Source organism: Pecten maximus, chromosome 17 (assembly GCF_902652985.1).
Source record: "Pecten maximus chromosome 17, xPecMax1.1, whole genome shotgun sequence".
In the NCBI taxonomy this organism is placed as follows: domain Eukaryota; kingdom Metazoa; phylum Mollusca; class Bivalvia; order Pectinida; family Pectinidae; genus Pecten; species Pecten maximus.
In genome coordinates this window covers 947,671-967,327 of record NC_047031.1, presented here as the reverse complement: position 1 = coordinate 967,327, position 19,657 = coordinate 947,671, and positions in this window count along the sequence as shown.

Sequence of the window (19,657 nt, the reverse complement as noted above, 5' to 3'; positions counted from 1 at the left end):
ATAAGTTATAGTTCCGAAACAAAATTAATTGAATTAAGGCAAAATATACATGTAGGAATAATTAGATAGACGTTTATATAGAACATTAACAGTATGTATCTAGGTATCTAGCTACGACTTTATGATCAATTCAGTCGCAGTTAAACTTAAGTGAAAACGATAAATTATTATTATAACCTGTAATACAAATTTATAACAAAATCAGATGATAATTGTCTGGGTCCAGTTTTTCAAAAGCTGATTAGTTTATTTACTTGATTAGTGAAAATGTCATTTCTCATTTCTTGTAAAACCTGTGAGCATATAATCTTTATATTATGCCGGTTGGAAGAGAATTAAAAATTTCAGAATTTTGTAAAGTTTTGTCTAGCTAACTTTACCAGAAATTATTATATCAGGATTTAAAAACTGTTGTTCTAATGTGATTAGCCTAATCACCTTTTGAACAACTGGGCCCTGGACGGTATCTCCTTAATTCTGTAAACATCAATTCCAACTAAACTCAGTGTCCTCACTCCGTCGAATCTCATGCATTCGGCCATTAAAATCACCAAACCTCTATTAGTTATTTTCTTGAGAAGTGTTTTCTTTTTCTTGTTTTTTATTTTAACCGGGGAATTTACAGGTTCGCTAAGCATGCATGAGCGGAATGATGATTCACGTGTAAACATTATCTTTGTCTTTACAGCTAGTGATCTAAAGATGAGCGGAATGATGATTCACGTGTAAACATTATCTTAACACCTTAACTTACCTTCAGTTAAGGTGTCTTTGTCTTTACAGCTAGTGATCTAAAGATCATATCGTGTCAGAGAAATGTGTGCGAAATTAGTGATAATGAGATTTACAGATATTAAGTGATTTTACAAATTGAGATTCATGTAAAAAGCAGGTGATATTCGGTCCAAATTCATTATTAGAATTAACGATCACACTACTGACGACTATACACACATTAATGCACTCAGGGACACTTTGTTGTATACCTGAACGTATATAGTGTATCTCGAGAGAAAGCTTTGAAATGTTAATGGAAGCTATAGAACGTCAGGCCATAAGGTCCCGTCACTGTCTACAATAGTGTTTACCATTGTGCGTGGCGTTTTAGGTAAACGTGCTTGCACCTTTATACCCGTCCAGTGGAACGTAACGACCCATGTGGTGTTAACTGATTCATCAAAAAGCTGACACCACGGAGCATCACATGGACCTAACACGAGCGACGCCATCAGGTACAATCAACAACCGTGACCAGGATGTCACAAGCCACGCCTCCAGTGGCTTAACTCCTAGGAGTCTAACACGCTGACAGGTTATCGTCTGTAGGTTAAGGTTTGTCATTTGTATGTTTTTTTCCAGGAGACAGTATGTCTACATCAGTAAATGATGTGGATCAGATGACTTCACAGTTCTGTTTCCATCAATTTGGACGCGATTAACATGCTAGTTCCTAGTATCAGAGTCCAAGAGGAGACGGTATACGACACCCCAATTTCTGGTGCTGATGTCGTAGAGGAGACAGTATACGACACCCCAATTTCTGGTGCTGATGTCGGAGAGGGGGCGGTAGACGACACCTCAATGAAGGTGTGGATGTCGTAAAGAAGTCAGTAGACGACACCTCAGATAAGGTGTAGATGTCGTAGAGGAGACAGTATACGACAGCTCAGTTATGGTGCGGACGTCGTAGAGGAGACAGTATACGACAGCTCAGTTATGGTGCGGACGTCGTAGAGGAGACAGTATATGACAGCTCTGGTGAAAATGCGGATGTGGCAGATGAGATAGTATACGACACCTCAGTTAAGGTGTGGCTGTCGTAGAGGAGACAGTAGACGACAAATCAGATCCTGTTGTAGATGTCGTAGAGGAAACAATAGTAATAACATAAGAGTTTGCTTTTTTATGTAATCGGCTTGTGATTCCTGTCAATCTTGTTGACTTATTGAACTACTGTTATGCCATTTACTTAGCAATCATGTGTATAACAAATAGTTTAGTATCGGCAGTTCACTTGTTTCCATCATTCTTCTAAGTATGTATCACATTGCGTTCATACTACCATAAACGCAATAAATACACCGCTGGATGCATATATTTACATCAAATAAATCGTTGAAATACCGCACGAAGAAAAAAATGTAGTAATGTGTTTGAAACTGTATGTCTATCTGCTGTTTCTAAAATATTGATTTTAAAATATTTATAAAGCAAGACCAAAAAATTATATTGTATTTTTATTTCTAAACCTTTACATTGGGATTTTTTTTCAACATAAAACAATAGCGATACAAATGTGTAACAATAACAAGGCAATAATTATAGCATGATGTCAACAATACGCTTTGTAAAACAGATAACGTTACATAGATTCATCGCCTGTTAAGACAACTATTAGAATTGCTTAAATATTTCAAGAACTTTGTAAAATGAGTTCCTCACAAACAATATCATAATTTTCTCTGTATCCGTTTAAGTCATTAAAGGTTAATTAAACTCTAAAACACATTAGTGCTCCCTGCTGATCTACTCAATATCAAGGATGTGTATGATAAACACCGGGAGAACGCTGACAATAGTCGCTGAGGTGGAATCTAGGATCTAGGATCACTCAGGCGATAAATCTGTAACTAAATAAAGCCGACAGAATACTGACAATAGCGAACCGAAACTTAGCAACAGGTTGTGTCTTTTAGTTGAAAACATGTAAGTACTTGAGGCCAACAAAATCCTGACAATAATCATCGACACGAAAATTAGCAATAGGCGCTGTCATGTACGCGATAAACCACTAACTAACTAGGGCCGACAGAACACTGACAATAGTCAACGAGACGAAACCTAGCAATGGGCGGGGTCATGCAGGCGATTTACAAGTAACTAAGGCCGACAGAGCACTGACAATAGCGAAACGAAACTTAGCAACAGGTTGTGTCTTGTAGTTGAACACTTGTAAGTATTTGAAGCCAACAAAATGTTAACGATAATCATCGACACGAAAATTAGCAATGGGCGCTGTCATGTAAGCGATAAACCACTAACTAACTAGGGCCGACACAACACTGACAATAGTCATCGAGACGTAACCTAGCAATGGGCGGTGTCAAGCAGGCGATTTACAAGTAACTAACTAAAGCCGACAGAACACTGACAATAGTTAACGAGACGAAACCTAGCAATGGGCGGTGTCATACAGGCGATTTACAAGTAACTAAAGCCGACAGAACACTGACAGTAGTTAACGAGACGAAACCTAGCAATGGGCGGTGTCATGCAGGCGATTTACAAGTAAATAACTAAGGCCGACAGAACACTAACAATAGTCAACGAGACGAAACCTAGCAATGGGCGGGGTCGTGTTTGCGAAAAATCAACAACTAACTAGGGCCGACAGAACACTGACAATAGTCAACGAGACGAATCCTAGCAATGGGCGGGGTCATGTAGGTAATATACCAGTAACTAAGGCCGACAGAGCACTGACAATAGCGAAACGAAACTTAGCAACAGGTTGTGTCTTGTAGTTGAACACTTGTAAGTATTTGAAGCCAACAAAATGTTAACGATAATCATCGACACGAAAATTAGCAATGGGCGCTGTCATGTAAGCGATAAACCACTAACTAACTAGGGCCGACACAACACTGACAATAGTCATCGAGACGTAACCTAGCAATGGGCGGTGTCAAGCAGGCGATTTACAAGTAACTAACTAAAGCCGACAGGACACTGACAATAGTCAACGAGACGAAACCTAGCAATGGGCTGGGTCATGTAGGCGACATACCAGTAGCGAAGGCCGAGAGACTACTGAACTAGTCGACTAGACGAAACAAAGCAATAGGTGGGGTCCTGTAAACGATATACCGGTAACTAAGGCCGAGAAAACATTGACTATAGTCGGCGAGATGAAACCTAGCAGTGGACAGGATCATCTATACACTGATTAAATACTGACATTGACTAAACTTAGCAAAAGGTAGCCAGTTACTAACCAATTTATGATGTATTATCTGGTGTATTCGTCCGTCTATCAGTAAGCTTATTATCCGACAACTATGAAACACGTGATGTCCATCCGTCCGTCCACCAGTATGTTTACTTTGCAACAAATATGAATAGCTGTATATTCACTCATCTGTCCAACAATTTGTTTACTCAACGACAATTCTGAAACCCAAAATGGTAAAATGTACCCTAAGAGTTGTTCTAGATTATCGATTTTTAAATTAACGTTTCAGGATGTGTTATTCAAGCAGACATTTTTGTTGATATTAGAAATGCAGACTTATCGTCATCCTCAATAACCTAAAATGTATTTGTAATAAGCTGGCTTGTAATAAAGTAAAAAAATCGACCATCTTGAAACACGTGCTCTGAGATATATTGGTGTTTCTGTTAATATTCGATCAATGTACATGTCAGTCTTCTTGTTATTGATTCAAAGTCACAGAGATACGAGTGAAAGCAAAATCACTGTAACATATATAATTAGTTTTACATTCTTCAGATTCATGTTCGCAATACACCTTACAATATCTCAATAATTCATATAAAACATACAAAACAACGTATAAGATAGAACTCATTACCATGAATAATCAATATGACCTAATGACCTCTTGGCTGTCAGGGAGAAAGTGAGAGGACAACAAGGTACAGTGTTTACATGCTATAATATATTGAACACTAGTTATAGTAATAATGATGCTAGCCTAAATTCCATGTGTGAACTGACAAACTAGGTTTGCTTATTTGTTTGTCAGATCATACGATCGACGTCTTGTGCTGAGTATATAAACGTTTCCACACGAACCTAAACAGAGCCAGACCGTCCGGTACAACTATCACTCCGAAAACCGTGACCAGAATGGCACCAGCTACACCTCCCAGGGCTACACTACTGGGTCGGGAGTCATACACGCTGATGAGTTTTCGCCTTTGGGAAGATAACTCGGTTTTGTTTACTGCTAATTGGGTCCTTAATATGAGAATGCTTTGTTCAAGTTCGTATTTCTCAAATTTTCGTGAATTTGATTCCCGAAAGGAGGAGCAGCATTTACCGCATGTGTCGTTTACTACATTAGAAGGGACCACGTCTGCTGTCGTTGATATTGTTGATGGAACCGTTGATCTGGTAATATCTACTTCAGGAGTGGACGACGTAGTTACAAGAGTAGGAGAGGCAGCGCGGTTCTCTGGTTTGGTGAAAGTGATAGATGACGTCACAAATTTAAATTCCGTTGATGAGGCCGTAATCTGATCGTGTACTAATGTTTTGTGAACCATTTCTGAAAAGAAACATCCTTAAATTTTAACCATGTTTGAAGCCAAATATATGCTGTCTTAGATATGAAATCGATAGTTTATCTTCAAGACTTATACTCTAAATGTTCAATACAACCATATTCGATCAGAGGAAACATAAAAAAAATATGTAATTATATAAATTAGTTAACATGGGTTCAAGCAGGTGATGATGACAAAATAATTACCTCTTTCACATATAACTTGAAATGGTTTCTTACACAAAGCCGTATACATCAAATTTAGGTCCACTTTAACACACTGCTGACGAGGGCACACCTTGGGTTCGTTGTTTTCAGTTGCCCATCTTCCCCAGCCAGAATACACCCATGGATCATAACGTTTAGTCTTGTCACATTTAAAGGAGTCATTGAATCTCATGCCAATCCAGTACGTCCCCTTGTCCCTTTAAGACAATAAAACAATCTAGTAACCGTAGTAAACTTGTACAGTACCGAACATATAAATCCACATTCTTTTTAATGTTTCATTTCGATAAGAAAATAGAATTAAAAAATCCATATTCAAGCAGAAAAACAAATGAACGAGGAGGATAAAAGAAAGCATGTTCGCAACAGGTTACTTGAATGCATAACACACTGTAAGAGTACCGGGTACTTATCGTCTCGACAGCTATTTGTACGTTTTTCTTATTGGTGTATACGGTCATCTTTGTTTTTACTTTGATAAACAGACGTTTAACAGTTAAATCCCGCTTAGCTGCTTTAAAGCTAAAAATTCTGACGGGATTATATTTAGTTTATCTGTGGAGTTACTTTTATAAGATATGTGTATATGTAGGTTAGGGATATACTAACCGAGAGGTCACAACATGTGCTAAAACGAAACACAATAAGAACCGCCCTTCTCCACACACGCGTATTATTATTATTTTCATTTGATGGGTCATACTCACAAATGATTTTCCTGGTATTTATCGTGAGACGTAAAGTAGTCCCACTTTTCTTGACTATCTAGAACGATCAGACGACCATTCCATTCCTCACAGTATTCTTCTGCTAATGTCCAATTCATGTTTTCTCGACTGATCAGCAGCTCCATGAAGACAGACATTCCGTCTGCAATTTGTAATGACGATTAGACAAATTAATTCAGCAGGAGTAAGTACTTCCATTTCCACATGTAATACATTTTGTCCACCTCAGTCGGTCTTTAATTCATGTCCCGTTAGGGTACATTATAAAACCATATGATGTAAAGGAGATACATAATTATGATAGTTATATAAAAAGGTATTCTAGATCACCGTTGTTTCAGCTTAAACATTATATAGATAATTTATCATATTTTAACATATATTTATGAACTTGAGATCAATTGCCTACCTCTCAATAGAAATGTCCATATCGTCACCAACACCACAACATCCATTACAGTAACGTCCGGGTATCTATGATAACGGTGCGGAAGTTTTGGTCTATCTCACTAACACGAGGGAACTCTTGTTTACATGTAGTGAAATCCAGGTCTCTATGATGACAGTGCAGAGCTCCATTCAGTATACATTATTTACACCGTTATAAATTGTTGGTGTATGTATAGATTGTATCCACATGCTGTTAAGTACATTTGCCATATATAACTTAGGTACAGAGATTTAATATTCCAGCCTGAATAGTTAATTACTTAACACGACATGTTGTACTTTGCATTTAGTCAGATCTAGTTCCTTTTCATTCCACGTTTTCGGTCCCTGTGGCTTTAAGAGTCTGGGAATTGTCGCAGTTTTTATTTGATATTATCCATGTACTGTAAATTTATTTGACAAATCTAGTTTGATTGTCTATGTTTTGTATACTATAGGAACCAGATATGGAATGATGTAATTCGGCATAATAGATAGACACAAAGAGCAATTCCTCTTTAACTGAAATATGCGTCATAATTTGAACAGTTTTAGTTTTACTCTTTACGCTCCCGTTACTTACTCATCGTACTTTTGAGAATAGCAGATCACTTGACAACATGCAGCATTGGTTTGATAGTTTGTTTTACACAAAAAAAAGTGACCACTTTTGTTTCTTGCCATAACCCCGTTATTCCTCTAACATATCCTTTAGATAAAAAACGTTATTCAACTGGGATTCTTTGCTACAGCATATACGTATACATTTGTATTTCATTCAATATTCAGCTCCATTAACTCAAAATTCATTATGGGAGTCAGAATTATCGTTTATTTCTTAGGAGAGAATGAATACATCTTGATCTTCTATTCTTTATTCAACTATCGATATTTCTAGCTTAACAAAATAAATAGATGTAATGACAATTTTATCTTTTATCATTAAAAAAGTCAGAAATACGTTGCGTGATCACCATTCTAATTAATGGCAAGTTAATCTATGCTTATTAGTCATTTCCATAGACCGCTCTCAGGCAGCTAATTTATTTCAAGTTAATATATGCATATCAGTCATTTTCCATAGACCGCACTCAGACTGCTTAGTTCACGTTTTTCTATGGCAGAAAAGAATCAATTCCCGCTTTTAGAAAAAAAAATCCACAATAAATCCTTACATCCTTTAGTACATTATGACTTAAGCAATTGGAATTGATATCAAACTAATTCACAATAAATTTAATTTAAGTGAAATTTCGATATTATTGTTTTCAATATTAACGAGACGTCTACCGAAAGACTATTACCAATTAACCTAATACACACCAGTATCTCACTAGTGACGTAGGGCATATATTCAACTATGATATTATTGTACCCCATCTTTTTGGCCATCTTGGTCTATCTTCCATTAAATCTGTCAAGTACCTGCTTAACCATCTGTTCACGATTATTGTGGCATTTTAAGTAAAGTATTATGTTATGTGTTCCAAACCCCGTACACGTAACACTGTACCCGACACCATATCTCCCGTACCCTGTACCCATAACACTGTACCAGACATCATGTCTCCCGTACCCTGTACCCATAACACTGTACCGGACACCATGTCTCCGTACCCTGTACCCATAACATTGTACCCGACACCATGTATCCCGTACCCTGTTCCCGTAACACTGTTCCCGACATCATGTCTCCCGTATCCTGTACCCGTAACACTGTACCCGACACCATGTCTCCCGTACCCTATACCTGTAGTACTGCACCGAACACCATGTCTCCCGTACCCCGTACCCGTAACACTGTACCCGACACCATGTCTCCTGTACCCAGTACCCGTAAAACTGTACCCGACACCATGTCTCCTGTACCCAGTACCCGTAACACTGTACCCGACACCATGTCTCCCGTACCCTGTACCCGTAAAACTCTACCCGACACCATGTCTCCCGTACCCTGTACCCGTAACACTATACCCGACACCATGTCTCCCGTACCAAGTATCCGTAAAACTCTACCCAACACCATGTCTCCCGTACCCTGTACCCATAACACTGTACCCGACACCATGTATCATGTACACCTTACCCGTAACACTGTACCCGACACCATGTCTCCCGTACCCTGTACCCGTAACACTGTACCCGACACCATGTCTCCCGTACCCTTCACCTGTAATACTGAACCAAACACCATGTCTCCCGTACCCTGTACCCGTAATACTGTACCCGACACCATATTTATCTCTCCCCTGTCACGCCCAGTAACATGGTACTCCTATAATGTAATTTATGTTTAGGTCACCGACTTGTACTATGTAACATGTAACGCTTAACTGTACCCAGCACCAAGTTCATGTGTAAACCTTGTCATGTACCTCTTTACTGTACCCAGATACTTTGTCTCTTACCGCTTTCCCGTATGTACCCCTAGCCATGTACCATGTACTATTCGACACACATATTTACACCGCTAAACCCGGTGCAAACAAATGCAGCGCTATAACGGAAGGCTGCTCCACTGATGTAATCTATATTATGCATGGGTTGAACGATCGCTAGTTCGTAGTCAAAGGCTGATATACTTTGTCGAAATCTCTTCGATGAGAAATCAAGAATTTACTATCAAATGATACGGGTAATACATTATGTTTCTTGTCTAAAAAAATACCCAAAAGGACGTCAGATATCATTCTTTCTAAACTCGAATCACCTTCCATCACTGGTTATCCATCAGAGGGACAATTTGATGACGTCAATTTTATTGTTACGTCACTGTACCAAATACCCCGTAAAGTTTTTTTAGACAAATCGGACGAGGCAGACAAATCGTCATAAATCGTCACAAAAAGGCTACTTTTGCTTCACTTTCATTTCTCGTCTGGTGATACATTCTTAGTACCATAATTTTTTGCTGGTTATAAATCAGCATGTATATGTTCAAAACACGAATATATAACATCGTCGAAACAAAGAAATGATACGACCGATTCACGTATATTTATAATATTGTATGAAAAATTTGTTATATCCCTATGTCTTAAATGATACAGTATTATTGTAATATGTTTGTAACTCGGATTTCATGATAAATTAGGACCAAAATCCATGTTTTGACCAGGAAATGTATATATATGCAATCCGTCAATTCGACAACTAATAGGAAATCTAAACATGCCTGCTTTATTTCTTGATGTTTGTGGCTCTGAATATTAGAATCAAGTTGGAAAGTGTACTTCCCCATTATTATAAAATTAACGACAAGCAAGTCAGTTTGATAAGGATTAAAATATAGCAACTTTATAATCAGAAGCAGGGCGTTTTGAAGTGAATGGACCTCTCTATATGAATGAAGATATTGTTTACGCTATAAAATAAATAGTAAATAAAGCTGGACCATACAGTGCTGTCGTCTTTGTCTCAGTAGTCAGCGATGGGAATGTCCAATATTTAAAAACAATTTAATCAATGCAGCCATCTTTAATTTATTTTCATGTAAAACATGCAAATATTTTGTCAGTGCCTTCCATATAACCTTTTTTCAATATCTGTTGAAAAAAAAGGTTTACAGACGACACCGAATGCTTAACGCGTTTGCATGCTTCCAATTTAACAAAATGTCAAAAAAAATACAATATTGGGAAAACAAGTTGCATTTTAACTGTGTGTTTAGTAGAGTGTCACGTATTGATACATAAATATACATAAAATACAAGCATCATTTCATTAAAACGTTAAAATGCATCAACACCCAGCCATATTTGGCTTATGAGACAATACTACAGTAAAATCTTGAGAGTCAATTAATATTAAGACTTATTGATAAAAAGTTTTGTCTTTTTTGGTACATATCAAACAATAACCTGGCGACATCTTTTTGCAAATTATCTTCTTTCATAAGAAATATTAATTTATCTTTGCTGTTTAAAGCATTAACATTCTGTAAATTAGCTTCTGCTTTATTAAAAACTAAAAGTCGCAATCAATAAAAAAGTGAGTTTCATCCTCAACATGATTTGATGTACAATATATACATTTCCTTTCTTGTAAAGGAATTATTGGCCTGGCGTATCTACCCGTTTCTATAGCTAATGGCGGAGAACCACTTCTAAAATTAGATAAATTCTTCTGTGTCATCTATTTCTAATATTTTTAACATAAAAACTTGTACTCATTTCATTTTTATATAGGCGGTAGGTACGCAACTTATTACCATGTACACGGTAACTCTATCTGGTCTCGATTAATCAATATCCGCTTAATATCACGAAGTTTACATTTAGTCGAGCGTTGACTGTTCATTACATCAGATAATCCAAAACTGTGTATAATAGTGTCACATTTTCTTCTCCAAGATTTAGCAATATGTTCTGTAGCATTATATATAGTTTTAGTTAAACGGGGTTCTTCCGCACCGTGTAGTCGTAGACGTAGACGTAGTACTTCAATAATTTGCTTGTGATGTGTCGACATGGATCCCATATCGCCTCGACTCGCTGTATTTGAAGAGTTTTTCGAAGATCCTAGAAATAATCTACACGCCTTATTCTGTATATTTTTCACATGTGTCCATTTCGATATTCCCCATATTCCAGCACCGTAGTAGAGTACGGGTTCCACGAGGTTACGATATCTTTTTTTTCAAATACATCAAAGGAAAAACCTCCACTTGAAAGGAACTTAGTATATAAAGCAGATAGTGCCCTGCTCGCTGATTCAGTAATATTTTGTACTGTATATTTCAAGTCCATAAATTCATTAAACGTTAATCCTAGATAACGGTACAAGGTTTCGTAATCAATACGTTGATCTCCACACTTAAATATGTAGTTTGATCTGGGTGAATTGTTTCCCCTGAAGTGTAAAACTTTGGTCTTTTTTAAAGATCTGGACATCTTTAGACCATCACTAACCATATCTTAATATAGAAAAATCCACACAAAAAAAAAATCGATAGAACTAACCAGGGAGAAACATCCAAACAAATGAAATACGAAATGCATTTTGTTGAAATTCACGGTGCTTTGCTTTTTGTTGAAAATCGGAGTTCTTTACCTTTTGTTGAAAAACAGAGATTTCTGCATTTTATTAGAATTCACAGTTCTTTTCCTTTTGCTGGAAAGTTGAGTTATCTGCCTTTTGTTGAAATTCACAGTTCTTTAATAAATAAAATCAAATCATGCATAGCAGTGATGTTTAATAACCCAGTAAATCAGTGACTGACGTCATAACACTGGTTATCACTGACTTCCTAAATAAGGCGTATATTTACTAAAGAAAAACGGCCCAAGCAGTACCCTGATGTCCACATTAAATTGTTTGTTTGATTTCGAAGTCAATATTCATTGCAAGTGTACAGTTACCTAAGGCTGCCGCGTCCTCTTTTTCCGTCGTCTTTATACGGCATACAACATTACCTATAGTTTACACTACAAAACATTTGTTTCTTTTGTGTAGTTTATCGAAACGTGTGTACACGAATCTGATAGAAACAATAGCGTCAGATAAAACGATCACCCCGACAACAACAGCTAGAATGGGACAAGCCACACCCCACATGGCTACACTGCTGGACCGAGAGTCATAAACGCTGATGAGTTTACGTCTCTGGACAGACAGTTTTGTTTTATTCACTGTCAACTGAGACCCCAACTCACGCAGACTCTCCTCAAGTTCAAATTGGTCAAGTTTTGTGAAATTTTCAACAGTACAGCATTTAGCGCATGCGTCGTTTCCACCCCAGATGTGACCAGAGCCATACTCGTTGATATGAGACCAGATGACGTCACACTCTCTGCTTCCGTCGTTGGTATCATAGTGTCAACTGAAGCCTCGGTTTCCGATATGGTGGAATGTGTAGATGAATTCACAGACTCCTCATTAACTCCTTCTATCGTATATGCCCTAGTTTGACTGAACGTTGTTGTTAGAATCGACGTCGTCTGGGAAACCTCTGAAAAATAGGTCGAATATGCATTTTGATAGAAAATAAAATAAACAATTTTGTGACGAAAGAGTGGAAAAGAGTTAGAAGGAGGCTTGTAATCTACTAATTAGTTATACATTAGCGTTGATCATCTTTTGTCACTCTTATATCGGTCGACAATTTCAAAATGAATCACCTAATTTGGCAAACTGATGTGATTGATTTATATGACTTTCACACCCACTTTGATATTTTGTTTACGAGGTCAAAGACTTTCAGGTATATCGTATTATAGATACTGTGCAAGGGATACAAAGATTTAATCGTCTGAACGTAAAAAAAAAAAAAAAAAAAAAACCAACAAAGGTAACAAATTCTGTTATATTGTACTTAGAATTAATCTGATACAATCGTTATTCATATTAATGATCAATGAGAAAATATTTACCAGTCTCACACAGAGCTTGAAAAAGGCTACTACACGAACTTGTGAACATCTCATTGTAACGAAGTCGAACACATCTTCTTTCGGGACAACCATTAGGCTCTACACTCAGGTCCCTCCACCTTCCCCATCTACCCCATCCATCGAATTTCCATTGCTTTGCCATATCTTTCTTGCATGAAAACGAGTCGTTGAATCTCATTCCAATCCACCTCGCACTTTCGTTCCTGGAAAGCAACAATCGAACTATTATTGTAATAATACATCTATAAACAAAAGGAACGAAAACTATCATATGCCTTATACCATTTCGGCTAAAATTGATTTAAGTAAAATTATTTCAACATTTTGCTTACATTTGGAAATCATGCTTTAGATACGTGCTTCAAGATATAACGCACAACATAGCCGCGAAGTAATGCTTACAGATGTTTATATCATGCAGTAGGGACACCCGTTTGATCAAACATAAAAAGCCAATATTCAAGTTCTCTTAAAACTAATAGGAATTGAGAATAATATCACAGAAATTTGGTATATATGAGGAAATAAAACACACTATCATTAGACACTCCTAAAATGTCAAGGTACCAAACTCAACAGTTAAACTGTTTGACTCGAAATCCGTCCTCCTGCTTTGCTCAGATTTGCTAGATTTTGTTATACTTACAATCTAGCTTTCTGATATTGGTCGTGAGCCGTGAAGTAATTCCACTTTTTCGGACTATCTAGAACAATGAGGCGGCCATTTATGTCCTTACAATATTCTTCTGCAGCTATCCAAGTTAATTGTTCTGGATTAACAATCAGGTCCGGGAAGAGACATATTCCCTCTAATAGTAAAATGACACAAATCGAATATTAATACAGACTCGTGATTCTTTATTTCTATATTTCTAAGATTTTACAATATACATATTACTAAACTCATTTTTGAATGTTTTGTTTTATTCCTGGTGGAATTCCAAGGGAGTTTTTTTGTTTCTCTTATTTAAAAAAAAATAATTTGATACAAAATCATAAAGTTACATTGATTTGGATGCATCACCTTCTGTAACGTCGGAGTGCGTTTTTCTATGTCAACAAACATCAGTTTACGTTAAATGTCTTACCTCGCAAAAGGAACGTCCATAACGCCATCAACACCACGACATCCATTGGTAGTCCCGTACAGGTGTCAATAATTACGGTACAGAGGCTGTGTACTATGTCACCAACACCACAACATGTAGTGGTAGTTCCATCCAACAGTCTATAGTTATCGGACGGACGTTGTGGCCTTTGTCATCAACCACCAAGTCATCTACCGGTAGTTCCGTCCAGGTGTCTATAATTTAGGCACAGAAGCTGTGTTCTATGTCACCAACACAAAGGCACCTATTGGTAGTTCCGCCCAGGTGTTTATAATTACCGTAGGGAGGCTGTGTCCTATCACATCCGGTATGTGTTCAATCAAACTATTAAGGATATACTGCGTTTTATTCATATTGTATATACTAGTTAATATTTGATCTTGGCTACAGTGTTTTATTACGGAGATATTTATGAAATTTCAAGTGAATATTTTATAGGATAGATTTAATCTAGCATCGTGAAAAGATAACCAACACACCCTACCGTAAACCGTTTTCATCAGACCACGTTTGTTATGTATTTATGCACTGCTGAAGCTTCCGTTCAATAGAGTGCATATGTTTCGATCTGTAGCAAATCAGGAAATCGTCGACTGCTAATACCGCTTTGGTCGAAGGTCAAATGTATTTAACTATATTGATTGTTTTGACTAAACAATGAGACAGGCAGAGAAAACCTGCTTACATGGTATCCATATCATATTGTGATAACTCGGAATATGTTCCTGCTTTGAAAAAAAATAAAATTAAAAAAAAAATTAAAAAAAAAAGTCCTTTCCAAGCAGCCCCTTAACATCAGAGTCATACAAGGAGTTCATTGGTTTCTCTTCTGAAGGCGGCTTAATTCTATTTGATCCAAGGATCCAAAATAATTATACCATTAGTTATGCGTTCCAAAGTTAATTCATGCAGTTTGCTAGTGAAATGTGACGACGTCTCTTTTGGTCGGTTGCGTCCTTGCGAGGATTCTAGCAGCCTTCTTCGACGAATATGGTAGGTTGATTCTTTTATCAATAGCATTACGACTAAAAAAAATTTGTTAATCGGAAAAATACTATCAAAGTTTGTTATAAACAAGAAGTATCTCTCGAACGCATATGATATACAATATGTTTTTATTCCGTAATGTGTGGCTCTGCAGATGAGAATCAACTCGGATAATGTACTTAACTTTCAAAAAGACAGGAATTGTCAGTTTTATTGATATTTCATTTATATAGTATAAATATTTGTCAGAAACAAAACATAACAGAATGCTATTAATGATGATGAGTCTTCAGTGTCTCATGATTTCTATAGATATACCCGATCGATAGGTGTATAGGATATATCGGGGTGAAACGAAATTATCGAACGAGAATCTCACTGAACTTGTTTTCCAGTTAAAAAATACACACTGAACGAACAAAAAAGTTTGATACTTAATGAACAATAAATGATAAAGGCGGTACAGAGAACTATTCTACATACTATAATAATATCATGTTCCAGTTAAAATCATATATTTGAGATTCTCAATTTTACAATGAGTTGTTATTTACTTGAGATGAGACAAGTAACATCCAAGACGTATTTCCAGGATTGTTAGTGTATATTCGATTTATTTATCTACCGGGTTACATTTGCCTATATGTCGTTAGTAATTCACAATGCAGTTATGAGACAGTTTGCCCTGACAGTCGGCATTTTATCTAAAAGTACAATGCTTCAAATACATGAATTACGTACAAACTTCGGGGGGAAATTACGATATCTTAATTGTTAACTTATAAATAACGCTCAGTTGGTCGTTATGTTATCGTTGTTTTACCAACATTTGTCACATTTTGTCATCTTTTGTCATTGTTTTTTTCGGAGTTGAATTACTGTAAATATCATTGAACTTTTACCAAATGATAGTATACTGTCACATTTTGTCATCTTTTGTCTTTGTGTTTTTTGTTTGTTTTTGAGATGGTCCTGTTCTGCTATTTCTTGCCAGGATCTGTCCTCTTCTTGTCGTCGTTTTATCAACATTTTGTCACGATTCGTCCCCTTGTCTTCTCAGGTTACTCAGGTGACAGTTATTGTTAACAAACGTAACCGACAATACAACACCTTTACCACATTGGTAAATGTAATTGTAATGGGTTAATATTATATTGTGTTCTATCTCTCATAAAACGCAATTACCACACTGATAGCCAACGTCAACTGTGTAAAATGCAAACATCCCAACAATAATATCTATGAGACATTAGCTATATAAAGTACTGATAGTATGAAGTATAAGTGATACCAGGAAGGGGAGATATAACTTGAGTTGGAATTTGGAATTTGTGATACCTGCGAGAAAGGGGTTTTAATTATATTGTGGAAGAGGGGGGGGGGGGGGGGGGGGGGGGGGGGGGGGGGGGGGGGGGGGGGGGCTATGAGTGATACCTGAGACCCCAACCTTCACGTATTAAAAAAGGGTAACATAGCGTGTCAAAAAAATATGAATGATTATAAATTAATCTGTACAACTCGTTAATATATTATAATATAACAAATAGTTAGATTGATTATCAACATTGATGAGGCGATATATTAGGATATGCTGAGTATTATTAGATAGAAAACCTTGGATGCCAATTACAAAATGTAGCAATTTATATAATAGCCCAAAATGGGCTGACAGCCGACATATAGTGATCACAAATACTTAACACTGATAGTTGGCCAGACACACGGACAAACGGATGCATAGACGCATAGCAATGTTTTCATTTTTGTTTTTTGATTGACAATTCAATATGCAGCTATTTTGAGAAAAGGCAGTTCGAACGGTCATTTTCGAAAGAAAGAACCTTATTTCAAGGACAGTAAAGTATTTGTCAGAATAAGGATCGAGATAAGATGTGCTGGTAGGAAATTCCTATCCCATGAATAACGTACGCTATGAATTATTTCTGTATCGATGTCAACAATAGTCGACAAAACCAGTTGCTCCCGCTTTGCTGTTATCGACAGAATCTTATGTTACTTGTTGAATAAAAAACTGTTGCTATACTATGAAAAATATATTGTGATGCAAGTTAAAAAATCAGGTTTAGTCTAAATACTATCTCTGTATTGGATATACAAACTTCCGGGCTTGGTAAAGATACCAACCCAGTATCGGATATAAATACTCCCCTAGTTTCCCCAAAAAAAAATGCCAACCCTGTATCGGATATAAATACACTTTTGGGGGTTTAGTAAAAATACCCACCAAGTATTGGATAAAAAAACATCCTAGTTTGGTTAAACTACCAACTGTATTTTGGATAAAAAACGCCACACTTTATGAGTAAAAATACCAGCACTGTATTGCATATAAATACTTCCTTTATTTGGTAAAAAGATGGAATCTGTAATCGATATAAAGACCGCCCTATTACAGTAAAATAGCCCTATACAAGATATAAAAAGCCCTATTTCAGTAAAAACACTATTAACACAATAAATAATGAACAGCTAGGGAGTTTTCCATCTACTTACAATATATATATATGTATGTAATTCCCTCTATGAGAAATATCGATAACAATATGCTTAAATTTAACTAATAGGCGTTACTTTGACTAAACGTACAATTGATGCAAAGATTGAATGCTATAAATTAGCATCTAACACCAAGCAAAATAAGCATTAATACACAAAACTTGATCATCCTCCAGAGAAAACATAAAACAGGCCATCCAGTATATACATTAGCTTTTGCTTTTTTTTTTTTTTTTTTTTTTATTAAAATCCGTTCTTTTTCAACCTACTCTCCTACTATGTAAATTAGTCTACCTTCTGCATCAGGGATGACAACTCTTAAAGAACAGTATAACGTTTCTGTCTAAGACTACATTCCCGAACGAACCGTTGACTTCCTCTAAAACCGATAAGATATCTCCCCCTAAATGTTTAATTATCCCCCTTGGTGTTCCCTTGAGACACTGACGTACTACATGTAACATGACAACACACTTTAAGTATTCAACCATTATTCCTTCCTTCCGACCTGTTTTCACTACAAACTCTTTTAAATTCCTCTTAGGGTTCTACGAACTACCATCGACTACCTTATCTGATAAATGTTAACACCAAAATAGTTACAAACACAATTCTGATTGGATTACACATTTGTTAGATACCTGCAAACTTTTCAACTTGTGCATGATACAATAACTTCATGTACAACTTCTCCTAAAGGCCAAATTTATATTATGCCAATTATCAAAGAAAATCCTCCTTTAAATTAAGCAAACATTTAACAAGTTCCCTCTCCCACACATATTTCTTTTTTGATATGTAATGCAAAAAAAAAAAAAAAATATAAAAAATAAAATTAATAAAATAAATTGAAAATCATAATGAATAAATTTTACATTTGTTTACACAGTTTAGCAGTTGTCTGTCACGTGTCACATATGGCAGACTCTCCTGAATGCATGAACATCACATATCTAAACAAAGCACATCGACAAATAAACCACAGTACAAAACGATGGCTATCTATGTATGTGTTACCAATACTTCAATTATAGTACGACTGTTGCATTTTAAACTGCCGGCTATATCTTTCTCGGATCGCACAAGTTCGCTAGATATTGAGCGTGACATAAATGTCCAATCTTCTGATGTAACCAAAATTTAACCCTGCCATCGTTGTTATTATCTCATAAGTGTGGACATATGTGTACAACAAAGCAGACAATCCTCATCACCCAGCCCCTTTGATCACACGATAATGGAACACAGTCCTATTAAGCGGTGGTCTGATCCGCCTTACGGCCACTGCTCAGGATTCCTAAAATAGACCAAGTGTAGATAATAACAGAGCACGTGTGTTTATGTAATATCATTACGAGTCGAACAAAGCATAGATAGACATTTTGTTTTATGCTGAAAATGAAGGCAATGCTGATGAAATGAGTTTGATGTTCTAAAAAGAAAACAATGATTTGTATATATTGGGGAAAACACAGGGCATAACTGCATTAAGCCATCAACAATAAAGAGTAACGGCGGTGTATGAGGGTTCATTAGAATATAAACAATGTACGTACAGCTAACTATTTTGTACGTACAACATACTAACTTGTTTCTACAACTAAGTATATTGTACATCTATGTACAACTAACACTTTGGTACGTACAATTTAGTATATTGTACGCACAAGTTATTATCTTGTACGAACAACTTTGTAACTTGTACGTTCAACTTAGGATATTATTGTTACATTTTAGTATCTTGTATATACATCTTAGTATCCTGAACGTTCAACTGTTTATACTGTATGCGCAACTAATGATCTTGAATATTCATCTTAATACCGTGTACGTACAAGATAACATTGCCAGCAACCATGACTTTCTGAGTCGAAGGGTGTAATATCATTGTTAGCAGTCATTACTTAAACACGGAACGACGGGACATACTAAAACACGGACCAACGGGGGCATACTTAAATACGGAATGACGTGACATA